Source organism: Mesoplodon densirostris, unplaced genomic scaffold (genome assembly GCF_025265405.1).
Source record: "Mesoplodon densirostris isolate mMesDen1 unplaced genomic scaffold, mMesDen1 primary haplotype scaffold_101, whole genome shotgun sequence".
In the NCBI taxonomy this organism is placed as follows: Eukaryota; Metazoa; Chordata; class Mammalia; order Artiodactyla; family Ziphiidae; genus Mesoplodon; species Mesoplodon densirostris.
This window is the reverse complement of record NW_026778188.1, coordinates 138,800-165,473: the sequence shown is the minus strand read 5'-3', so window position 1 is coordinate 165,473 and position 26,674 is coordinate 138,800. Positions and strand designations below refer to the sequence as shown.

The 26,674-nt window shown below is 37.6% G+C and overlaps 1 long non-coding RNA gene across 5 annotated transcripts in view; it reads left to right on the top strand.

The window, feature by feature from the left end:
- Positions 1-2,052: 2,052 nt before the first annotated feature.
- Positions 2,053-26,674, top strand: part of LOC132482909 (uncharacterized) — a 155,312-nt gene continuing 130,690 nt past the window's right edge. For 4 of the 5 annotated variants that reach the window (XR_009531024.1, XR_009531025.1, XR_009531023.1 and 1 more), the window contains exons 1-2: positions 2,053-2,491; positions 9,121-9,282. This is a non-coding gene — a long non-coding RNA (uncharacterized LOC132482909). The remainder of the gene's footprint in view (positions 2,492-9,120; positions 9,283-26,674) is intronic. The other variant, XR_009531022.1, reaches the window with a different exon arrangement.

Sequence of the window (26,674 nt, the reverse complement as noted above, 5' to 3'; positions counted from 1 at the left end):
CCTGCCAATGCAGGGGACACGGGTTCGAGTCCTGGCCTGGGCAGATCCCACATGCCAGGGAGCAACTAAACCCGTGCGCCACAAGTACTGAGCCTGCGCTCTAGAGACCGTGAACCACAACTACTGAGCCCATGTGCTGCAACTACGGAGGCCCACGCGCCTACAGCCCGTGCTCCACAACGAGAGAGGCCACTGAAATGAGAGGCCTGCGCACTGCAACCAAGAGTAGCCCCCGTTTTCCGCAACTAGAGAAAGCCCACGCGCAGCAACGAACACCCAACACAGCCAAAAATAAATAAATTAAATAAATACATTTAAAAAAGAAACTGTCAAGTTTATCAAAAACAAGAAAAGCCTGAGAAACTACCACAGCCCAGAGGAGCCTAAGGGGGCTTGATAACTAAATGTAATGTGGTGTCCTGGATGGAAGCCTGAAATGGAATTAAGGACACTAGGCAAAAGCCAAGGAAATCTGAATAAAGTACAGACTCTGGTTAATATTATTGTATTAATATTGGCTCGTTAATTGTAAAAAAGCTACCACACTAGTGTACGGTGTCAATAATAGAGGAAATTGGGAATGAGATATATAAGAACTCTGTATTATCCCCTTAATTTTTCTGTATATCTAAAACCATTCTAAAATAGATATAGTCTATTAGATAAAACAAAAAAGGTAATGATGAGTTGATTGTAACATCAGACTAGTGATACTTTGAGATAACTATAAAAACTGCCTTAGGAAATTGTCTGTGGTATCTGCTGGGGATATAGTCACAGGTACTCCTAATATTATTGTGGTTTGTTGTCTGCATTTAGATTTAAAGGACATGCTAAATACTAAATTGCAGCTAGAGGTTAGTGAAATTAAAGATGTAATATTCCCATCCAGATTCCACATACACTTTGATACATATTAAGAATCCCCTGCTCTTTGGTGAGGTCTAATTTTATGAAAGTGAAACTCAGAGAGATGAATTAGGTTGTTCCAGCTTTTAAAAAGCCCGCATTCTAGGGTCAAGAATTCTTACTGAGCCTTGTTGAAACTGTTTGCTACACTACCTCCTAATTTTGGAACTGCTAAACAGAGAGTTGGGAACTCCTCCTAGATTAAAAGTACTGCCTTGGCCTTGTGCAATTATACTGTTTAGGTTGCTGGACAAATCCAAGGATAAAACTGGCCTGGACCTAGTGATGGGCAATTCCAAAAGCAAGCTGAATGTGAGAAGTTCACTCACAGAGAACCCTAGTGTCAAAAAGCCTCTCTACTTGGGAATGGCTGAACACCGGGAAAATAAGCCCTGGTTCAGCTGTAAAGAGAGCACATCCTTGGCCTTTTTTCCCCCTTAAGTCCGGAAACTGATGATCTGGTCAGCTTAGGAGAGGGAGGGAGGGAAGGAGGGAGGGAGGAAAATGAGAGAGAGAGAGAAACCTGTTAATAGGTGGTGCCAATTTAAAGAGAGAAGGAAAGGGTTTCTTATATACGTATATGCTAATATTATTCCTAAAGCCAATTCTGATAAATCCTTCGGGAAAGAAAGAGATGCAGCCACCTGTTAATGTGGCTTCAGCTTCTTTGTTTCCAACTGTTACAGCGGTCACCACACCAGCCATTCCACTTGGGGCGGGGCCAGGGGGTTAGAGGGGGAACATCTGTCCACTAAGGACACTACTGAACAGCAACAAAATCTTGGGGCGACCCCTCTCTCTTTCCTCGAGTGCTTTCGCTAGCCGGTCCTACTTCCCCACTCCTTTGGGAGTTTCCTGTTCCATTACGTAGGCAAGAGGGCGGGCGAGAGGTCCCAGCTTTCCTAATTGTGAGTGGTTTGGCTGGGTGTGTACGTGCGAGTAACTGTGTGTGTGTGTGTGTGTGTGTGTGTGTGTGTGTGTGTTGAGGGAAAGTGGAGCTTGCTACAGGGGCTTAGAAAAACTAGTCGCCAATTTAAAATATTTTCGGAGTGTTTGAATGATATCTTCAAAGCTAATCCCACTCTCAAACTCAGCGAAATGAACAATACAGATAAGGAAGATGAAGAGGGTGGAAAACCCACACAGCGGAATGGAGCTGTCCATGCCGCGGGAGTGACAGGGGAGCGCTCAGAGGTAAGGCGCTCTGCAGAGAAAGTCACTCTGGCTCTTCTCTCTCGGTCCACCAGCCGGCGACGCTTCTTCTGTAAAAGCATTCCTAGAAAATAACCCTACAACCGGGAAGGGTAGCGATCTTTGAGCGCAGTTTCCAGGAGCTGGTCCCCGCAGCAGGGAGAGGCCCCTCTCCCCCCGCGGCTGGCGCGGAATGTGGCGATCCGGCCCGGCGCGGGGGATGACTTCCTGCGGCCGGAGCTCGGCGGCGGGAGCGGCGGGAGCAGCTGCTGCAGCTGGCAGGTGGGGTGGGGGCCGGCCGAACTGACCAAGCACAGACCCGGCGCGGCGGCACTGCGGCCCCGGGGCAGCCGGCGCGGGGACATGCGCTGATTCGATCCCTCCGGAGAAGGTAAGCAGCCCGGCTATTATTAGCCTCGGCCACACTGCGCGGTGCTTTCTGCTTGGTTAGTAATGGGGTTTGTAATACAGAGGGAAGAAGGGGAATATCCCTGCCGCCTTCTGCAATGGGAAAAAGAGCAGCAACTGGAATTGAAATATTAATCAGCCAAGTGCTTGAGATTATTGGAGGAGCGGTGTTACTGGGCAAACAAAGAAGGCGGTCAGCCTCTGTAATCTTAAGATAATCAACCATTGCTGTGCCACACTCGCTTCGATATTGAAGAGGATTCAGAATGTAAAATAATTTGAGTTTCACTTTTACGTTGCTACCTTCAACCTTCGCTTGGTTAATTTCTGGTTTGCGAGCAGCAGGTTCTTGTCAGCAGCCTAGAGAAGTAATCGGAAATCTTCCCTCTCCTTTTGCCTTCCTCAGTCTTCTCCCTTTCCAGTTATTAGAATGGGTCTGCACATTTCAACGTCAAACACCCACTTCAATACTGAACCTTTAGAAAGAATCTCAAATTAGAGGAGAAACTTACCTCCTGGAGTTCAGCTTGGGTTGAGCAGCACTTGTCCCCACTTCTCCCTTCATTTACCATCTTCTCTTGTCAATCATTTCATTGATTCCCCCACCCCCCACCCCGGGGATGCTGTGCTCATTAACAAGCCAGCTCTTGTCAGCTCCTGTCCACCACCTCTGTTCCCTGACTGATTTTTCAAGGACCCAGAAAGGACATGGCCTTATACCATGTTTGGACTATTATCTGTGTCCTTCCCCAAAATGCATGGCATGAAAAATCCTTTCAACCCAGTACCAACATGGTTTCCGATAACTCCCTTCATTGTAGTCACTGCAGCTACCAGATGGGTTTCGAGGACAGCAGAATCTGTTGGGGTGTGAGAAAGAGGGCTATACCTACATATTTTGCTCCACGTGCCTAAGAATAGGTGGAAGTAGAAATGCAAATGTCAGTCTGTCCCGTTTTTCTTGAAGCTTTTTTAGTCCAGCTAGGTTGTGAGACACCTAGCTGGGTAGGGTATGGGGCAAGTCCTCCTGCAAAAGCAAGCAGTGTGTTTGTCCTAGGATTCCCCCAATAACCTCAAAAGAGATTCCAGAGAGGCTTTTCCCACAGGCAGTCAGAAAGCCAGGGGAGGTGGCCAAGGTAAACCTCAGGTTATTTGGGCATCCTCAAGTTAGTCTCCCCTTTTAGGGGTTCTGACCTAGGATTTCCCCACAAACGCTTTGCTGCTGAGCTCAAGTGCCGATTCTTGTTGCCCACCTAGGGATGTACAATTGAATGATATTCTGTGAAATGGTGAAGATTGCTATGGTGGGGATTACAAATGTGCCACTTCACCAACAGAGAACAGTTGCAATAAGCCAGACTGTGTGGTGTCTGTGTGCCAATATTCCATTTAAAAAGAGATTTGTTATCTTTAAATCTGAAATTAAAGAGACAGTTTGACTCAAAAGGCCATGGATTTTATTTTAACAAATTAAAATAGGAGACCAATGAAAAAGAGGTCCAGGGTTTATAGCTAACCTTCTTACCTTCTTTTTTAAATATTGCTTTAGAACAAGATACTGGTTCTGAAAAATCATGTTACTTCTATTATATATCGTTCTTGTTTTTCTGATTACAAATTCTCTATTTATAGATACACTTTGGAAAGAGTTGAGTTGGTTTCTTTGTCTCTATCTTCAGTATATGAGGCAGAAGGAGTGGAGGGGGGTGGGCAAATCTCACTCCAAATGGCCCCCTCAGAGAACTGTTCCCCGGACCATGCAAACCTCTGGACCGATATTGTTTTGGCTGGTTGTTATTATTATCTTTAAATGCGGTTTGGGTTTGAAATATTAAATTTTCAATATTCTAAAATTTTGGCTCAGGCACACCAACTAGAAGAGAGAACAAAGAATAAGAAGAGCAAAACTATTTTCCACCTTTCTTACCTAATTGTAAAATATTTAATTATATGAATAATTATTCTGAATAATAAGTGAAAAACATATTAAAATAATAATTCATTTTTTAGAAAGTAGCCCAAGGTTTATGAAATACAGGTGAGTGCAATTGATCTTAAGTACAGTAAAAATTTCTGTAATTTTGAAAGGTGTTTTTATGTTGAGTATTAGTACATGAAAATATGCTAATGATGGTTAGAAATTGAAATGTCTGTTACTTTGTTTCTGAAGAAGCTGAGTTCTTTGGCAAGAAATGGGTCAGGATTAGGGGACTGGAGCCGCCAAAGCCGGCATCATACCTGCCAGTGATTGTATAGGTAAGATGAATGCATGAAGTTATGGATTAGGGTTGGAGAAGCCTTCTGGGGAAGAAAGAAAACAAGATAGAAAATAGAATTTGTTATTTTAGTGCAACTAAGATAATTAAATTTAAGGTATTTCTGAATTTGGACTTCGTTATATTTAAACAATTTCTGAGGAAAGTTTCTAAATTCCAAGCCCTAGGTAGAAATAGTTATATGGTTTCCTAACCGAAACTAATTTATGACTCTATTTCCTTTGTTAAAAACGTTTCCCAGAGAAAGGAAAAATTAATTGCCCCGTGTTAAGGAGGAGTAATACCAAATAGAAGGATGTATTCTATTAGTTGCTAAATGAACTGTAGGAACTTTTTTGTAGATATGACAAGATAGAATTGAAATCAATCTGTTGCTTTCCAATCACGTAAAGAAAAACATTTAGTCTGGTGGGTGGTCAGTGTTATCAGTAATTTAAGACTTGAGTACCCACTTAGGATTCACAAAGTTGCCCTCTCTTTACAAAAGGCATTTTCTGGTGCTGCATTACTGCCATTAGCTACAATTGAAATAGACTTATCCTGAGATTTTGAAAAACAGAAAAAGAAATAGTAGGATTAATAAGGCTTTGCCTCCACTGAGAATGGGTAGAAAAAGTGCTATTTTGAAAGTTATCAATGGCCTCTTAATTGCCAGATTTCTGCGCTGTTTCAACCTGCTCTTTATGTCTTTATTTTTAAGCTCTCTTCTAAGTTCTTTTTTAAAAATTTTACTGCTTAGTGTTTTATTCACTAAAATAGCATTTTTAATTGAAGTATAGTTGATGTGTAATATTATATAAGTTACAGGTGTAAAATATAGTGACTCACGATTCTTAAAGGTTATACTCCATTTATAGTTATAAAATATTGGCTATATTTTCTGTGCTATGCAGTATATCCTTATAGCTCATTTTATAATAATAGTTTGTACCTCCTAGTCTCCTATCCCTATATTGTTCTTTTTTTAAAAATTAAATACTTGTGTTCAAAAGTATTATTAATAAGTAATACATAAAGAGATATCTCTTTATCTAGTTTCTCACTAATCCCCTTAAATTACCTCATGACCAGCCTAGAACAAGTGCTGTTTATTTCTAGTTTGTGCCTCATGATATCACGACTATATGTCTTCATTTGTTCCTTTCACTCACCCTGCTACACGTTGAAACCTTGCTCACAGCATTCACTGCCTCTTCCATGAACCCTTCCCCATACCCACCTTCCTTCTCATTTCAGATGTGTTTCTCCCTTGTCTAAATGCCTGTGGCACTTTCTATTTTGGTCTATCCTTTAGTTTGAACATGATTTGCTGTTGTAAAATAACCCTAGGGAGCAGAGTCTTTGACTAACAACTTTTTATTACCTGAAACTCATAATACAGTGCCTAGCTATGTATATGCAAAGTAGATGTTCAGCAATTTTGATTTTAGTGAAGAAATTAGCTATTATTTTCCAGGAGTGTATATCCACCTACTCTAATATCCAAGTTAGGCTGTAAATAGTGTGTGCAGGTACATTTTAGTTTAAAATCCCTATATAATAATATAGTGAAAGTACATTCAAACAGTTATATTCAACAAAAGTTATTGTGAGCTTACATGCCCTTAAGTGGATATTGGCTCATCCGTATCAAAAAGCATAGTAAGCATTACAAAAGAAAACTTTAAAGAAGACATTGTACCAGCTTTCAGTATGCTTTCATTCTACTGAAAACAAGTAAGCAGGGGAAGATGTCTTGCATAAATAAGTACTAGTCTTAAAGCTCTCTGCTAGGTACTTTCATCTGTGGTGTATAATTTCATCCTTCTACTATATGCTAATTTTACACTGAGACTCAGAGATCTTACCTAAATGGCAGAGATTCTTTCCACATTCACATGCTGTTCTTTGAAGTGTTAACGAGTGAAGGAAAACTATAAAAACATAATCAGAGTAGTTTAAAATGGTTTTGTGGTCAGGCTTTCCAGTGCTTTTTAAACTTTTGGGTCTTAACATCCCCTTTAATAATTCAATAAAGGCTATGCGTCCACTCCCCAAGTACATACACAACACACACACATAGAATTTTGCCTGTAATTGCAGGTGTTCGCGGACCTAATAAAGCCCTCCTTTGCAAATGCTTTAAGGACATCTACGCTGGGCTCAGTTTTTCTTTTTGCTTGTTGTATGCTTAATATTTATTTTTGTACCTATTAAAATTAAACAAATTGTTATCTGTTATAGATTGAGATATAAACCTAAGCAGCTTCGTACTTTACAACTTTTCTTTTTGCATTTTTGTATTCTGTCCTCTCTCACACAAACACACAAATTTATATAAATGAGATCAAATAATACTTTTCTGTGAAGAGAATGCTTAGAATTTATTCTTAACGATTTTTCTATATATCACACGTCAGTGTTAGCTGTAGTCATCATGTTGTACATGATGTCCATAGTATGTATTTATCTTACAATTGGAAGCTTGTACCTTTGACCATCTTCCTCCAATTTCCCCTCCCCTGACCCTCTGTCTCCTGTAACCACAGGTCTGATCTCTTTTTCTATGATTGTTTTCCTTTTTTTTAGGTTCCACATATAAGTGAGATCATATAGTGTTTGCCTTTCTTTCTCTGACTTATTTAACTTAGCATAAAGCCTTCAAGGTCCATTTCTGTTGTCTCAAATGGTAGCATTTCTTTGTTTTCTTACAGATGAATAATATTTCAGTGTGTGTGTGTGTGTGTGTGTGTGTGTATACATATAATACGTATATATCTATAAATATATAAAACAACCTCTTTACCCATTTGTCCATCAATGGGCACTTAGATTGTTTCCATGTCTTGGCTATTATAAATAATGCTGCTATGAACATGGGGGTGCAGATATCTTTTTGAGTTAGTGTTTTCATTTTCTTTGGATATATTCCCAGAAGTGGAGTTGCTAGATATATGTAGTTCTAGTCTTAATTTTTGAGGATCCTCCATACTGTTTTCCATACTGGCTTTACCAATCTACAATCCCACCAACAGCACAAGGCTTCCCTTTTCTCCACATCCTCACGAGCATTTGTTATCTCTTGACATTTTTGAGGATGACTGTTCTAACAGGTGTGAGGTAATATCTCAATGTGGTTTTAATGTGCATTTCCCTAATGACTAGTGGTATTGAGCACCTTTTCATGTACCTGTTGGCTTTTCGTGTGTCTTCTTTGGAGGAATGTCTATTCGGGTCCTTTGCTCATTTTTTTAATTGGGTAATTTTTTTTTTTTTTTGCTATTGATTTGTATGAATTTTTAATTTATTTTGGATATTAACCCTTATCAGATATATGGTTTACAAATATGTTTTTTGCATTCTATAGGTTGTCTTTTCAATCACTTTGTTGATTTGTTTTTGTTTTCGTTTGCTGTGCAGAAGCTTTTTAGTTTGATGTAGTTCCATTTGTTTATTTTTTATTTTGTTGTTTGTGTTTTCAGTGTCATATCCAAAAAGTCATTACCAAACCCATGTAATGAGCTTTATTCCTATGTTTTCTTCTGGCAGTTGCATAGTTTCAGGTCTTACATTTGAGTCTTTAATCCAATTCAAGTTAGTTTTGTGTATAAGATATTGGTCCAATTTCATTCTTTTACATGTGAATATCCAATTATCCCAGGGTTCCCTTGTATGTAACTTCTCTCTTTTCTCTTGCTGGTCTTAAAATTCTTTCTTTGTTTTCGACTTTTGATGATTTAATTGCAATGTGTCTCAGAGTAGCCCTATTTGAGTTCAACCTATTTGGGCTTGTTTGGACTTCATGGATATGGATGTCCATTTCTCATCCTAGGTTTGGGAAGGTTTCATCCATTATTGCTTTAAATATACTTTTTTTTCCCTTTCTCTCTCTCTTTTCTTGTTCTGGAATTCCCATACATGAACATTGTTTACTTTATTGTGTCCCATAATTTCCATAGGCTTTCTTCACTCTTTTTATTCTTTTGCTTTTTGTTCCTTTCACTGGGTAATTTCTAAAGTCCTGTCCTCCAGTCTGCTGATTCTTTCTTCTGCATGGTCGATTCTACCTTTGAAACTTTCTATTGAATTCTTCAGTTCAGTTATTGTATTTTTAAAATCTAGTGTTCCTGTTTCTTTGATGTTGCTACTTCCTTGTCAAACTTCTTGTCTTGTTCATGCATTGTTTTCCTAATTTCACTTAGCTGTCTGTGCTTTCTTGTAGTTCACTAAACTTCCTTAGGAGGATTATTCTGAATTCTTTGACAGTTCATAGATATTCTCTTTTTTTTTTTTTTTTTTTTTTTTTTGCGCTGTGTGGGCCTCTCACTGTTGTGGCCTCTCCCATTGCGGAGCACAGGCTCCGGACGTGCAGGCTCAGCAGCCATGGCTCATGGGCACAGCCCACTCTGCGGCATGTGGGATCCTCCCGGACCGGGGCACGAACCCGCATCCCCTGCATCGGCAGGCGGACTCTCAACCACTGCGCCACCAGGGAAGCCCAGATCTTCATTTTTTTAAGGTCAGTTATTGGAGTTTTATTACTTTCCTTTGGTGGTGTCCTATTTGCCTAATTTTTGTGATCCTTGATTCCTTACATTGGTATCTGCATATCTGAATAATTGGGCTCTTCCACCAGACTTAACTGGGTATTATATTCAGTAGTAGTAGTACATGGGGCTATGAATTAGTTTCCTGGCAGAGAATCAGAGCTTGTATAGGACCTGGCTCTGGACAGGACCCAGAGCCTGTATAGTTCATTGTTTGGGAACCCAAATCAGGCCAGAGTGTGCACTTAATTCCCTGGTCAGGTGAGGGCAGTGGTTTTGCCCTGCAGAAGGGGGAGGCCACAGGCTGTGCTGTCTGTTCAAGTGCCACTGTATCTAGGGCTGTTTAATGGGCTGTACAGCTTCCCATGTTCTCTGGTTAGGTTCCCCAGTTGGACGTGCTGAAGGCTGTATTCAGTGATGAGTAGGGCTATGAATTAGATTTCCTGCCTGGGTGCAGCAGGAGAAGCAGCTCTAAAGCCAGTAAAGCTCTTTGTTGTCTTAACTCAAGCTGATCCACACTCCACGTTCTGTGGCTGAACAAGGCCACTGGCTTGGCTTTGCAGACTATCAGCTCTGTCTACCCTTCTCTAGGCTTGAGCACTGCTGGGCCGCACAGTTTCTAGGAGTTGTCACCAATCCTTGTAGTCAGATGGGCCAGGAAGGCACTCTCCACAGCAGATGAGATGGGGCTAGTCCCAGTTCCTTTGCCTGGGTGGGATGAGGAGGGACCACTCCAGGCGACTCTTAATTTCTCAAACAGGCTCCCCAGTTGGGAGGAGCTGGGAGCTCCTCTCAGCCTTGGATATGAATTAATCTCCCTGCCTGTGCATGGTACAGGATCCCTCCACACCTGATACTGGCTCTGCTTTGTACCAGAGCCAGTGATGAGCTCTGGCTGCCTGCCTCTTGGCTGGAGCACGACTGGGCCAAATAGCTTCCAGGATTTATTGCCAGCCCTTTTGGTCAGATGGCCAGAAGACACTCTCCACAGTGGGTGGGCTGTGACTCTGCTCTTTCCCTGGGTATGGGCAAACCAGGTTCAAGGGCCAGATGCATATCAGGTGGATCTGTACCCTGCTGAGTTCCCCGGTTGTAGTGTCCCACCAACCTGGCTCTGTAGATAAGCAAAGGTGCCAGTTGTGATCACTACTTGGGCACTGCAGGTATGAATTCCATCGGTCACAATCCATGTGCTGGCTGTTGCATGCCCCTTCCCCCTTCATCACTAAAAGTCCAACTTTTAGTGGTCAAACCCTGCAGATTCCCCTGCAATCCCAGTGGAGCAGATTAGAGCAGTGGCTCCCACAAAGCAACCCCAATGCTAGTGGTGGTGCTTGCTGTCCCCCAGTTCTCTTCCCCTACTGGAGGAACCAGAGGTTCAGGGGAGACCTCACCCATGGTGCTCCACTGGCTTGGGGGAGGGGCAGTGTGGTCAAGCTCCTTTTCTCACCCTTCTAATGCAGTCTGTCTTGGTCTCTGTGGTGAACGGGGGTGCTTCAGCCTCACCTCCATGTTCTAGGACTCTCTCAAATAGTGTCCTGTTTCCAAGTAATTGTTAGTTGTTCCTCCTGTGGGGGGCGTGGAGCCAGGAATGACCTTGGTGATGTCACCCCACTCTGGGCTTACTTTGACAATATGTGTGTCCTTTATAGCCCAGACATTTCTGGTACTTGAAATGAGGTTCTCCTTTTATTGTTCTCCCTGCTTTAGGACCTAAACTGGGAGCTCTTCATTAGCACTGGCACAAAGGCTGCTGAGATGACTAGGAAGCAAGTGCCAAGGAGGATAGTGAATCAAAGAACCTTGATTCATGGAAAAGGAATCCCAGAAGGAGCTCTAAACATTACACATTCCAAAGGATTTATTCAGGGTTTTCCAAACAAAATCATTTTTACAAAAAAGAAACAGTTCTCAGACTTCGAGTAGTATACTGCCAAGTATGTGGAAGAACATTGCCAGCAGTTGAGTGGTGTGGTCTGCTTTGAAATATATTCAGTTTGCTTAGGATGGACATATGTCTACTTCAAAGTTACTATTTCTTTCTAGTAATGCTGTCTACAGTACTGTATTTGCTTTTGGCAAGTTAAGAAAACAATGGCACCTCCCAGGTTCTAAAACAATTACCAGCATAAAAATACATTAAACTTTTTAGCTGATACTTAAGGAAACCAGTACTAGTTAGCATTCCTACTGATGCTAGTATTCAAAGAGAGGCGTGACAAAACCATTAATCTAGAAAACACCAGGTTGGAAAGATGGAGAGAAAGAACTCAAGAGGACTACTTAAGCTGTTGCTTTCTTTACATGTCCCCAAATATGATAATAACCATATAAGCTCCTAAAATAAGTGCAATTTTATGCAAACTTCATAGTCTGCCTAGTATGAGGTAAATTTGTACTTTATTTTATAGTATATTTTTATTTTTTATTTTGGTAAAATGTCCCATAATGTAAAATTTACCATTTTAACCATTTTTAAGTGTATCATTTATTGGTATTAAGTACATTCACAATGTTGAGCAACCATTACCATTATCCATTTTAAGACCTTTCTTGTTATCCCAAACAGAAACTGTACTCACTAAACAATAACCCCTTATTTCTCCCTTCCCCTTAGCCTCTGGTTAACTCTATTCTATTTTCTGGGTTTATAATTTGCCTGTTCTAACTACCTCATATAAGTGGAATCATATAATAGTTGTCCTTTTGTGTCTGGCTTCTTTCACTTAACATAATGTTTTCAAAGTTTATCCATGTTATAGCATGTAGCAGCATTTCATTCCTTTTTAAAGCCATACAATGTATAGTGATTTTTAGTTGCAAAACACTTTTAGTACATTGTGTTTCTATTATATTAATGATATCTAGCATATATCACTACCATATTACCTTTAGTAGATGCCCAGTAATGTGTACTATGAGTGAGCCATAATTTCATTCAGTCAAAACCCATTGATAAACATTTATTAAGTTCCAAACAGTTTTATGATTTCAAGAAATGTGGTAATGGACATAGAGGTTCATGTCTTGATGTCCTGGAGCTTTTACTTTCGATGGAAGAATTCTTGGAGTGGCATGGAATGGTATTGTTGGGTCAGAGATTATGCAGAAACATTTATCATTTGAATACATACATTGACTATAAAAACCATCAACTTCTTCAACAGATAATATTCCTGTATTTTATGTAACCATTTATGACTATCTTAAAAATGAATGCAAGTAATGTAAGGGAATCCACTTAATGTGATTTGAGCAAGGAAACATTCTCACTTTTTTCATTTCTAGTTCATGGAAGAAAATTCCTATACACAAGTATTGAAATATTTCAAGTCTCTGGATCACACATTTCATCATTTCAAAAATATTACAGAGTACATCACGGATGTCAGTCAAGTCTTGTAACAGCAGTGTAGAAAACTAGTAACATTTATAGCTAGTTTGTTTTTAAGCTTCAGCAATGGATCAATTCTATCCAGCCTAATCTGTAATTTTAATTAGATTAATTTTTAAAATAAAACAGATTAATTTTTAATTTAAAAGTATTTTTAGTTCATATTTATGTACCTGCATTATGGTAAATCTTTTATTTTGTTGTTTTTTTCTTAGTTTCTCTTCAGAGTATCTTTGAAAATTTATTTTTAAACAGAATAATTAAAGCCCAAAGATGAGAATGTCTCATTTAAGATAAACTAAAGAACGTTGGAAGAGCTGAAGTATGAACACAATTGGCACAACTTTTCACCACCCTCCTTAGAAGAAGACTGTTTTGATTTGCATGGTCCAAGAAAGGAGAAACAGATAACTTGCTGGGGATTGCATCCTGCTTTACTTAAGTTAGACATTAACAGGCTAAAAGGGCAAGGATGAAGCAACATGTTTATAACATATTTTTGAAAAGCTACTTAAAGGTGAAGGGTGGCAAGAACACAGACAGACACACCCTAGACATTTCACGACAGTATTTTAAGGTATGCCTTTTCTTTGGTTGATAGGGATGGAGGGACCTATTAATAAACATTTCTCCTATTTACTTTTGTCTTTATTGCTGTCTAATCAAACCCTCATTAAAAAACAGACATAAAACAAATAAGCATTCTGACTTTTGCCTGAATAAGCAACAACAAGCTCACATCTTAAACAATGGACTGCAATGGCTATGAGACTGAGGATCCTTGGTCATTGCAACAGTAGCAGCAACACAACCTGCTTTGTTCCTTCTGTTGTATCCTGCAGAATCTGAGTAAATAGAGAGAAGTCAGTGATACCTTTAGTGCCATTTCTTACACTCCTCTCCATGATCTTTCACACTCAGGTTCTCTGGTCATCTCAATGTAGTGAAAAACCACCAGGATGTTAATACCCTCTATCCATTCACAAAACTTAATGCTTCTGAGACTTGCAGAAATAATGTTGAATCTGAATTGGTGGTACCCAATAGAGTCACTAAGAATAATCCGTCAGACTCACCAAATCCAAATTCAGATTTAAAGGCCATCAAATTTTAAAGATAATGAAGATTTTAAGATTTCCATATTTATTATATATGGTCATATGTAAAAATTTAGAAAAGTAAAATTACATGTATAGGTTTTTAATTATAAGCTATATTCACTGGAGAATTAATGCATTTTTAAAAGGATTCATTCTGAAAAGATTACATTAGCACTTTTTTTAAACCACTACCCTCAAAAATAAATTGTGACAAATCATTGTTCACCCAAGTTTATGTCTCATCTCAAGGAAGTGAGTTGTTCTTGGGGAAATTGCTTTCATCTAATTTGTGCTTTCCTGCAGTGGATCAAGCTGAAATGAAATGGGGCTGACATTCTTAACTATTATTACGTGCCCACATTTACCGGAATTACCTAATGATCAGTACCAAAGAGTTTTATAAGAAATAAATATGTATGTACTGAGAGTCTCCACTGATAAAATTAGTTGAGACATGGCTGGTGATCCCATAGAAGAGATATCTAGCTTATATTTCTTACATCATCTCCATAGTAGAAAGCAATCCAGGATTGCAAAGCAAGGCATGAGACAGTAGCATCTGGTGTATTTTATAAATGTTTAGATTTCTAGGGAGCTTATTGGTATTACATATTGTGGTAAGCACTCAAATGTAAACTGTTACTTTAAAATAGTAAAATATCAAGACCGTACAAATTCCTGCAACTTAAATGGTCAGTTTGGTATTTGGCTTTATGATAAGCATCTGCAAGATATTTATTAAACAACCAAATGAACCAATACCATTTAATTTTGAAAACTGCCTTCCTAATACAAAAGAATTGGTATTCTACACAAGTTCCTTGTGATTATTTTTGTAGGTGTGGTGGGAATGAATTATGGATGTCACTACCCTTTCTCCTGTTTCTTGTCTGAGGTTTTGGTAAGGTGGAAATTAGAGATGATGGACCTTAAAGTTTGAGCAGTTCAAGACACTCAACCAGTAAGTCAGAAAGAGAAAGACAAATACCGTATGCTAACACATATACATGGAATCTAAGAAAAAAAAAAGGTCATGCAGAACCTAGGGGTAAGATGGGAATAAAGGCACAGACCTACTAGAGAATGGACTTGAGGATATGGGGAGGGGGACGGGTAAGCTGTGACAAAGTGAGAGAGTGGCATGGACATATATACACTACCAAATGTAAAATAGATAGCTAGTGGGAAGCAGCCACATAGCACAGGGAGATCAGCTCGGTGCTTTGTGACCACCTAGAGGGGTGGGAAAAGGAGGGTGCGAGGGAGGGAGATGCAAGAGGGAAGAGATATGGGAACATATGTATATGTATAACTGATTGACTTTGTTATAAAGCAGAAACTAACACACCATTGTAAAGCAATTGTATTCCAATAAAGATGAAAAAACAAAAAACAGTGAGTAGAATTCAAATAAGTAATAGTAGATATAAAAATAATAAAAAAAAATTTTGGCAAAAAAGACACTCAACCAAGCACAACCCATTTGCCCAGGACAAGAAAACATATGACATTACTCTTCTTTTTTCAACCACCATGGATTTGAACTTTTAGAAAATTGAAAATGCAAGATACAGATTTTATTTATTTTCTTAAGTAATTTATTTATTTCTGGCAGCGTTGGTTCTTTGTTGCCGTGCCTGGGCTTTGTCTAGTTGCTGGGAGTGGGGACTACTCTTCGTTGTGGCGCACAGGCCTCTCATTGCGGTGGCTTCTCTTGTTGCACAGCACGGGCTCTAGGGCACGCCGGCTTCAGTAGTTGCAGCGCATGGGCTCAGTAGTTGTGGCTCGCGGACTCTAGAGAGAAGGCTCAGTTGTTGTGGCCCATGGGTTTAGTTGCTTTGTGGCATGTGGGATCTTCCCAGACCAGGGTTCGAACCTGTGTCTCCTGCATTGGCGGGCGGATTCTTAACTGCTGCACCACCAGGGAAGCCCAAGATACACATTTTAATAAGAAAATATTAGTCAACAGTTCTCTTATCTCTGTGTCTTTTTCTATCTCATTGATTGTGAAGAATACAATCATAGAGAAAGCAAAATCTACATCAGTTGAAAATTTTTTCCACCTGCATGCATGTTATAGTGGATGTGTAACATCTTCACAGGGTTTGTGAAATCACTATTTCACCACAGAAATTAAATATGACACTAAAATGATCTGACACTAATTAGTCCATTGAATAAGGGGAGGAGGATCGGCATCTTGGTCATCGTTTAGAAGAAAAAAAATCATTAACCTGTTAGGCAAAACACTTGTCTTTAAATTATCCCTTAATAAATATAATAGAAAATGAAATAAAATGGCAGTACAGTGTTATGAAAGGAAAGCAATTGGGTGATCTCAAAGTGAGTGAGTATAAAAATCAATATTTTTTGTTTAGTTTGTTAATAATTTTATTCTTAGAGCTCTCAGGCAGCTAGCTTTTGGTCATTTTTAAGATCAATCAAAAAGTTCTAAACATTATTTTTAAGGTATGGAGATCACTAGGCCCTCCTCCCCTCCTTTCTCTCTTTCTTTTAATTTTTAAATTTATTTTGGGGAGTTTTGGCTACCATTTATGTTCTAATCATGTTTTTCAGGAAGTGAATTTGAACTTTGAACCTCACCTAGTTTGAATCCTACCTCTATTGTTTTCTATCTCTATGAGTTAGGGTAAGTTACTTAACCACTGTGAATTGTTTCTGGATATTTAAAACAGGAAAATCACAGGGTTGTTGCGAAGATTAAAGAAGATAACATAAAAGGGAACTTACTGCAGTGTTTGAGACATAGTAAGGGTTAGTAAATATTTCCAGTTTTTATCTTTCTAATTCTCGTGAGCAGTTTACAATGAGATCTCATTACCACAGATTTTCCCTAAAATTATGAACCTTTTCCTACCCCTCTCCATTTTAAAGCAAACCTTGAAATGACTGAACCTCATAGGAAGATGTCTCAATGCAGGGAAGCCCAGTAGCAGGAGAGGTTGGAAGCTACCACAATGCAAAGTTGTCAGGCTCTGATCTGGCAGTAGCTGTGGGAATTAGTCTTAGCTTCTATTTTTAACTCTGCAAGGAGTTGATTGGATGACCTGGGAAAACTCAGTTGGCATCTTATTTTCTTTCTGAATTTCTTTCTGCATCTTATTTTCTTTCTGAATTGTACCATTTGTCTAATCACTCTTTTCACTGACTCATTATCAGAAATGATATCAAGGGTGTTGATTTCAGAAGTAATGTTATAGAAAATGGGAATTGTTCCCTTTCTTAAAAGCAATAGTTGACAATTTTATTTTATTTTTTCTGGTACAGTATTGAAGTTCCTGGGAGAGGCCAACTTTAATTTATAAAGAGTTGTTAACATTCACTTCCTCTAACAAAAGCCTTTAAAGGTAATACTACTAATTATCTGCCTTGTACCCCAGTCTCTTTTTTAATATGTAACTGTTGAAGTTTTTTAATGTTAATCAATATCATTAAGTTGTCCAAAAAGGAAAATTAATCTGTTACTCCATTGTACATCATATACAAAGGAATCTTCTTGGTATATGATATGTTTCTATTTGACTGAATCTCAATGAATTTAGAGAGTACATGTAAGAATTTTAATATTCAGAGTCTTATTCATAAAAGTGCACTACTGAGTAGATTCAATCACTAGTAACACCTTTAAACTGAAATCAAAAGTAGAGCCTCAATTAATGTGAAAACTTTAGTAGCAGAAACACCTGCCTATAAAAACTGCACTGTTAGTACACAGGCGAGCTTTAGTATTGATAACAATTTTGTTGAGCTTGAAAAGCACATAATTTGACATTTTTTTCTTATTTGACTTTTTATCATTATGTGGACCATTTAGGTCTAAGGACACAAGTACAAAAACTGCCTAAAGCCTTCCATTTAATATGTAAGCCATAGTTGTCCGCAAGAGAGAATTTTGTGGTGATCAACAACTCTAGCCAAATCGGCAATAATTTATTTTAGTTGGTAGAGTCTAATCATGTGTACCTAACTATGTTCTTTTAAGTAAAAAGTGTAAAACATTTTTAGTAGTAAGTTTGTCCTGAATTTCCAAGTCAATATTTTTAATCCCTGTTTGAATACTGAATTCATTAGCTATTCACCAAAGGCTTGAGGCATAGATTTTGGGCATAGTCTGCTTCTAAGATGAGATGTAGCAAACAGTCTAAATTCCAGTTTTAAATATACACGTGCAAACACATATACACGTATATTATACAAAAATTTATATACAGACATTCCCCGAATTACAATGGTTCGACTTACCGATTTTTCAACTTTACCATGGTGCGAAAGCGATACTCGTTTAGTAGAAACTATAGTTTGAATTTTTTCATTTTTTCAAAGTATACTTTGAATTTAGAGTAGAAACTGTACTTTTCCCAGACTCCTGATATGCAGCATGATGCTCTCTTGTGATGCTGGGCAGCAGCAGCAGCAAGCCACTCCTCCCACTCAGCGACTCGATCACAACTGACACACTTACAACCGTTCTGGTTTTCACCTTCAGTACAGTATTCAATAAAACAAATGAGTTATTCAACAGATTATTATAAAATAGGCTTTGTGTTAGATGATTTTGCCCAACTTTAGGCTAATGTGAGTGTTCTGAGCACATTTAAGGTAGACTAGGCTAAACTATGACGGTTGGTAGATTGGGTGTAGTATAAGCATTTACAATTTATGATATTTTCAATTGATGATGGGTTTATCAGGATGCAGTGCCATAGTAAGTTAAGGAAGATCTGTATTTTATGTGTATTATATATATTCATTATATTATCCAATTATGTGTATATATGCATATAAATGCATGTATATATGTCTGCTTTCATGAACATTTGCCTTCTATTTCAAATATTTGATTATATTTATTTATTTTTTTTTATTTTTTTATTTGGTTATATTTAAAATAAACAGACAAGTTCTTGGAGAAGCATTTGAAGAATCTTTGTTTCCAGAGTCAAGTTTTGCAAAGAAAACTTATTTTTTCACTAGCTGTTTATTTTTCAATAGTTAAAAAAATATTTTTAAATTTTAAAGTGATTCTTTAATATATGAATATGAATATGTATTTACTTCAGGTGCTATATATGTTATTTATACATATGTGTATTTATATATATTTAAATGTTTTTAAACCTGATCTTACTGGGTTATGTCTACTGTCCAATTATGTGAGAATAGTGAGATTGTTGCCTTTCAGCTTGGAACATGCTTCTGTTTCATTTGATTATATTTTATCCATTAAGTGCTCTGGCCTTCCATTAGCTCTTTTGCTTTGAGGAATACATTTTATAGTGCATTAGAAATATTCTTCTATTTTTCATGCCATAATTTTCCAGTGTCTCACAAAATCATAATTTGGAATGTTCTGACTTGAATAGTGTTTCAGAATAGAGACTTGTCCCTTTTGGAATCATCAGATCTGTTGGTTAGGTACAGTATTTCTTATTTTTTCTGTTGGGGAAAGGGAGGAAGGAAACTGCAGTATGGAACGTTCCAGTTTTTTTTTTTTTTTCTTACGCTTATACCAAAAAAATGCACTCTTCTAGTAAAACTAGAAACATGAGAGTGGCAGTTACATAGTTCCAAATTAGGACAACCTAATATACTGTAATTTTTTCAAGTAAAAGAATAACCCAGGTAGTATATACTATTAACTAGATTTTTTAAAACAGCCATTTGTTGCTTAATAATTCTACTCTTTTTCCATTCTTAGTTTCATAACATTTTTACACAAAGGTTTATATTAACAAATGCCATCAGTTGTATTGTTGGTTTCCTCCTGCTTTCTGATGAGTTCTATAATTTAAAAATGCTTAAAGTCCAGACTTCTCAACTAGAATACATAAGCACAGTAAAAGCAGTGTTTTTAAAATTAATTCTGGAATATATTTCTCTTGATGGTAAAGACATATAAGATTACAGATGTGTATGTTTGGATGCTTTATAAGTAAAAGTAATATGATTAATCATGTAATAATTTATACTACCAGAAATTCCCTCTAAATCCTTTCTAGGACATAAACATTTATGACATTTCTATATTGTTCTCATTTTATTATTTTAATGAAATATTATATAGGTAGTATTTCATAAAAACATTGCATCAATTGTAATACAAGTTTAGGAATCTTAATTTGGTATGTAAATATACTAACTTCTGTTGAAATTGCTATAGCTTAGGGTCAAAATTAATTTGAAGGTTATTAGTGTTATTATTCTGGTTTTTATTAGCTGCTGTCTCAAATTAATTATAAAGACAAAAATATCCCTGGCTTAGAGTTTCTGCACTATTAATGACATACCGAGATGTCTCTTGGGTATCGGTAAATGATATATTTTAGAGCATAACTTACGAAATGACTTGCCGATTGGCAGACCACCTTTGACAATAAAATACATTTGATAGTCTACCTTTGCAAATGCATTGTACCACACAAATGTGATCTTGGTAATTGACATATGACTATTAAGCTTCAATCATTCTCCATAATATTCCTATTAGCAATTATTAACAGAACAAAGGGGAGATAACAATTCTATAGTATTTATTCAGATTTTTATTTAAAGTCAAGTATAATCTATATTTCTATAGTGCTTTTTTAATCTAACACCTCACTTAAGTAGAAGGAAGTGTTCTAGAGGTTTGTTATCAGCTTTTAAATGAAGTCATCTTTATCTTTTATTTAAAAATACCAAAAACAAGTTTCATGGTCTTTAATTAAATATAAATAGTGGAATTGTCTATGAAACTTTTGAAATGGTCAATCACATAAAAACATAGGGATATCCTTTAAGCAGGGGTCCCCAACCCCCTGGCTGTGTGAGGAAATGGGCCGCCCAGCAGGAGGTGTGCGGCCAGTAAGCGAGCGAGCGAAGTTTCATCTGCTGCTCCCCATGGCTTGCCATCGCTCACATTACAGCCTGAACCAACTATCCTCCCCCCACCCACTCTGTTGGTGGAAAAATTGTCTTCCACGAAACCGGTCCCTAGCTCCAAAACAGTTGGGGATCACTGCTTTAAAGCATATGAATTTCTAATATATTAATTTAGGTTATAGATGCTGAACTTTTTTTTACATAATAGCTCATAGGTAACCTTCACTATTAAGTATTTTATGATGCTTAGAATCGGAAACAATACAGAAGTTAACAAATTAAAATTGTTTTTTGTAAAATGTCAAGTGAGAAGAGAAGAATGTTAAATAATAAATACAGCATATTCACCACTTGGTTTTGAATATCACGCACATAGAGAAAAAAGACCCAAAGAAAATGTAAAAATTATTTATCAATGGTTAACTCAAGAAATAAGAGAGTCAGGGTGACCTTTACTTCCTCCCGTTCTCATTCTGTATTTCCAAATTCATTGCACTATGTATGTATTACTTTTAGAAGTGTTTAAGAAGAAATGTGCCAGTTTGGATAATTTTATTTTAACATCTAAACATTGCCGAGTATTGTTAAAATGTTCAGGTTTTATGTAGCTTTCTGGAAGATCTAGGTGGCCATAAAAAGCTGAATATATTAGCGGAGGGGGAGTTTTCCCTCATCTTGAAATAATAATGATAAATAATATTTTTAAAGCATTAAATAATTTTCAAAGCATTTTTATGTACATTTTCTCCTCAGACCATCCTAACTCTCTAGAGTTGGTAGAAAAAAAGATTCTACTCATTTTGCCCAGGGTGGGGGTTGGAGAGTGGGAATTGAAATTCATGAAGTTTAGCAAATTGCCTGTTTAAGCCGTACACAGTTATTAAGTGGCAGGGCCAGAATCCTAACCTGGCCATTCATGCCATGGCCAATCTAGTGCTTTCCTCTATGCTGTAGGAACTGGACATATTTAAGAGGTAAGCACAAAAATGGAAATAGGTCTGAATCTTGCTCTAGTTGCAAATTTGCCTATAGACCTCACTGGAGCCTGAACCAGGAAAATCTATATGAATTTCTTTCTTCAACCCAAAGAAATGGCCATGTTAAATAATTCCTAGGTTTAATTTTAAAAAATCGATACTGTCTGTTTTTGCACCATATTCCAGTTTTGTGTATCTTGTGTCTCTCAACTTCTCCAAAGAACCATGCTTCCTACCTAAAGGATTGCATTGCTTAAGAAACAAACATTGACAATTCTGATGCTAACCTGAATTAAATAATATACCAATCATTTATGAGATCCGCCTTAGTATTTTTACACTCCTGAAATATCATCTCTATAACCTGCTTTCTAAAATAGTCTGACACCTACCGGGTACTCTTTCACTTCCTACAAGAAATCAAGAAAAAGGAAGCATTTGTGTTTTTAATTTTAGTGAAGGGTTCTTGATTTAAGAATTAGTCATTTAATGTCATTTGAATTTCAAGTGTGCCTCAAGTACTTGAGGTTCTTTCTGTATGACTTCTCCAGAGTTTTCACATATATATCATCATTAATTTCATCTTTCACTTGGGATTAGTACAAGAAAAGTTTTATTTACTACTATTTCTTAGTTTTCTTCATTTCAAATATTCAGTGCCTTGTCAAAAATAATATTACAGTCTTATACTGTTCATTGATAACAGATAATACCAAGAAATTGTGATTCTGGTTTTCAGTTAAAAAAACAAAATGAGAAACTAAAGAAATAATTACTATAACAGTGTTTTTCTCCATTTAGCCAATCAGATATTCACATCAGTGAGTGTTAGATTTTGAGACTATGAATCCCAATACTAAATGTTTTATATATTCAGAGAAGTGAAAAATAATACTTATTATGCTTCCTCTGTGCTAAATACTATTTTAAAACCAGTTGGAATCCCCCCTGACAACAATCCTAAGAGGTAGGTTCTGTTTGCACCTATTTTACAGCCGGACAAACTGAGGCACAGAGTGATTAAATTATTCATGGTCACACTGCTAGTAAGGCACAGATACAGTATTTAAAATCAAGTCTGTTTTTGTGAGAGTCCACATTCCCAACCCCTGTAATGAAAGCGTGTGACCCCTACTATTTTCTATGTACCCAGTTACTTGCTTTGTGGAAAGAAAGGGAGTGAGGGAAGAGGAGGGAAAGGGAGGGAGGGAAAGAGGAAAAGAAGGCGGAATGGAGGGAGGCAGGAGAATTGTCAAAATTCTGCCAGCTTGTTGCTACTGTGTGTTATTTCTTATAATAAGGTTGAAAATAAGGACTTGTAGAGATTTACATAGAAGAAATAATTTTAAATTTCCTTAAGGGAAGTCTCTGGTAATATTATCAGATGGTGACAGCAAGTGAATTTCTGTTTAATTCTATTCATAATTAAAATGCTATAGCAGGCTCATATTTGGAACAAACACAGTTCTGTTAATTCTCATAGTAATAATTCTACATTTCCTTAAATTTGTTATCATGTTTTTCACCCTCAACACTCTCAGCTTATTTAATTTTAGTACCTACTCTTTTTCAAAAGTCCATAAATTTTAGTTAGGCTTATATCATAGGAAACTTGAAGAAAGTTTAGAGCTTGTAACAGAAGGAAACCACCCCCTTCCCACCCCGAGCCCAGCTCTGTCCATTTCTATCAGAGCTACTCCACCAAGAATGGAGGAATTATTCTAATTGGTCAGATTTATGACACATTCTATTGCATAGGGTGACTGTATTTGTTTAGAGGTACACAGCAACAGTTCCACATTTCTTCTTGTCCGTTGCCTGGTTCTGTGAAAGCAGGTAAGTGGAGTGAAGATCCTCAAAACCTAGACCTCAGTCTCTTGTTTCTGTTCCATTCCGTTCCACCAGGGTGAGCTTAATCCAGCAGAAGAGTGAGCTCTTCTGTGTTTCGCTGGATGGTTCCATGCAGATGAGTCAAGTTCCATTTTGAGCCTGGAAAATCTTGCATGCTGTCTCATCAACTTCTTCCTCTTCTGAGTGTGTCCTCAGAAAATGGTACCATGCCCCCAGTAAGCCTTGACCACAGCTCTGACTCAGGGTTATTAGGAAGGAATTCCAAACCTCAGACATGTTCTGTATTTTAATCAACAGATAATTTGTACTTATAGTTAACATTTACTCTGGATTAGTCACGTGTTCTTATGCAGTTGGAACCTATTTCTGTCTTCATGTGCTTAAAGCTAGGATGAGTATGGATTTTAATCAAGATAATTTAGAAATTTTATTAAGTGTTTCTTATGTGGCAGGCACTGTTCTAGGTACTGGTGATAGAGTTTTAAACAGAGTGGTTACAATCCACACTCTAAGAAAGGGTACTTAACATGAAAATTCATATAGGAAAGATGTACAGAAATCATACGCAAAAAACAAGAGTCCGTTTAATATGCATGGTTGGCATCTTGGGGATAGAAGAAATCTAACACAAGGAGTTTTACAAGACTGATGATATTATAGTCACTTCAGTTGAACTTTGTTTTATTTAAAACAAGCAACCTTTTTCAAACCAAGTAAAAAAATTATTGACAGTAATTGTACAACTTTGTAGCTCCTTATTTAGTAAGGAGAGGGTGCTTTGACTTATGATATGAGGGAATTTCAGTATTTTGATAAACTAACCTTCAGCATTTTAGAAATTAAGCTTTTTCATTGATGGAAATTCTAATATTTGCCCATCAGTTTTATTTCATGCCTCCGAAATTCGATTAAATTTTCCAATTTTAAGTGAAAACCTGGCATATTATCTATTGACACTACAGTTCCAAGTTTTATCATAAGAAAAGGTGGGTGAGAGGAATCCCCAGCTCAAAATCCTATGCAAATTTGGATTCTGAAAGTCTTTTTTTGATTGATTAGTAGATGTTGGTATCACATTATTTGCAATGACAGAGGACATTGTCAAGTTGTTATTAGCATTCATTGCAGCACCGGCTTCTGAGAATTTAGTGGGTTTTTATAAACCACGTTTTCTCCTCTTGACCCATGACTCCAACTCTCAAAATATCTTGACTCATTCATACATCATACATTCAAGAAATAATTACTGATCGCATATACTATTCCAGATACCAAGCTGGTCACTAGGGAGTCAAAATGACTAAGGCACAGGCTTGGCTGTCAAGGAGACCCCAATGTAGTGAACCTTTGCTTCTTACTCTTCAAGTGGCATTGATCCTGTGTAACCAGAAGTAATAGGGAATTAAGTAGCATTCATATTGTAAGTAAATGTAGATTGAGCCAGATGATTTTCCAAAATCAGGTTTAATCAGAGATAGGGCAAGAGTGTTCTTTGGGATTTTTCCTTGATGAGCATTGTTAACTATCCTTGAGATGCAATAATAGAAGTCAGTGAGTGATTTATCAATTTGGTTTCCTATGGGAACCAAGATGAAGGACGTTTCCTCCTTGAGTCATTGACTTTCTACAGAGATAGCAAAGGTGCTTCAACTTTCCCAGAAAAGCAATCACCAGTAAACAGCAGTGATGGTAGATGTGGGTTATTTACTACCATGGGGTTGAGAATATTAGTGAGCTGCATTTTGACCACTTGTCAAACATTTTGACATCTTGGAACAGAAAGTGTTATTTAAATATAAAAAGCATTTTCTGTTGAATTGCTGTTAGTCATCCCTATGAGGAAATGACCTATTAAGTAATAGATCGGGAATAAGATTGATTTCTGCTAAAGAGTCCTTAAAGTAGCTACATGTTTCAATTTGTGGGTGTTTTTCAACCATTTGTAAGTTACCACAGTAAAAACCCCATATAAAAAGCTCTCTGAATTTACTTTCCAGCATTCTTTCCTGGGCTTTCTCTCTCTTTCCCCCCCCCTCCCTCTCTCTCAGATCAGAAGAAGAGCAATGGGTCTCAAGCTTTAGCTAGAATCAGAAGGCTTGTCAAAACAATGATTTCCGGAGCCTCAGCTGGGAATTTGCATTTCTAACAAGTTTCTAGGAGAAGCTTCTGCTGCTGTTACATATTTGATGAACCACTGCTCAAGTAAAAGGAATGGGAATTTAGGAAGTAGAAAGATGGAGAGCTATGAAAAGCTGAAGTCAGCTTCTGATCTTCTTCACCAATCTGCCCAAGCTATTGGGAAGATAATCACTACCGCCCCTGGGAAGCGTATTGAAAGTCACACCGATTAGAATGGGCATCATCAGAAAATCTACAAGCAACCAATGCTGGAGAGGGTGTGGAGAAAAGGGAACCCTCTTGCACTGTTGGTGGGAATGTAAATTGATACAACCACTATGGAGAACAGTATGGAGGTTCCTTAGAAAACTAAAAATAGAATTACCATATGACCCAGCAATCCCACTACTGGCACATACCCAGAGAAAACCATAATTCAAAAAGACACATGCACCCCAATGTTCATTGCAGCACTATTTACAATAGCCAGGTCATGGAAGCAACCTAAATGCCCATTGACAGACAAATGGATAAAAAAGACGTAGTACGTACATAAAATGGAATGAACTTGGGTCATTTGTAGAGACGTGGATGGACCTAGAGACTGTCATACAGAGTGAAGTAAGTCAGAAAGAGAAAAACAAATATCGTATATTAACACACATATGTAGAATCTAGAAAAATGGTACAGATGAACCGGTTTGCAAGGCAGAAATAGAGACGTAGATGTAGAGAAGAAACGTATGGACACCACGGGGGGAAAGCGGGGCAAGGGTGGTGGTGGTGGGATGAATTGGGAGATTGGGATTGACATGTATACGCTAATATGTATAAAATAGATAACTAATAAGAACTTGCTGTATAAATAAATAAATTTAATTTAATTTAAAAAGTAATTGGCCCTCCTCTGAGTAAGTGATTGCCCGAGGGCATCATGTTGAACACTCTTGACTGTCCTCTTAAGCCCAGGTTTGCAGTGAATGAGCCATTTAACCTCTCTTTACCCCAGTCTTTCTAGATTACAAATAGTAACGGTAATTTC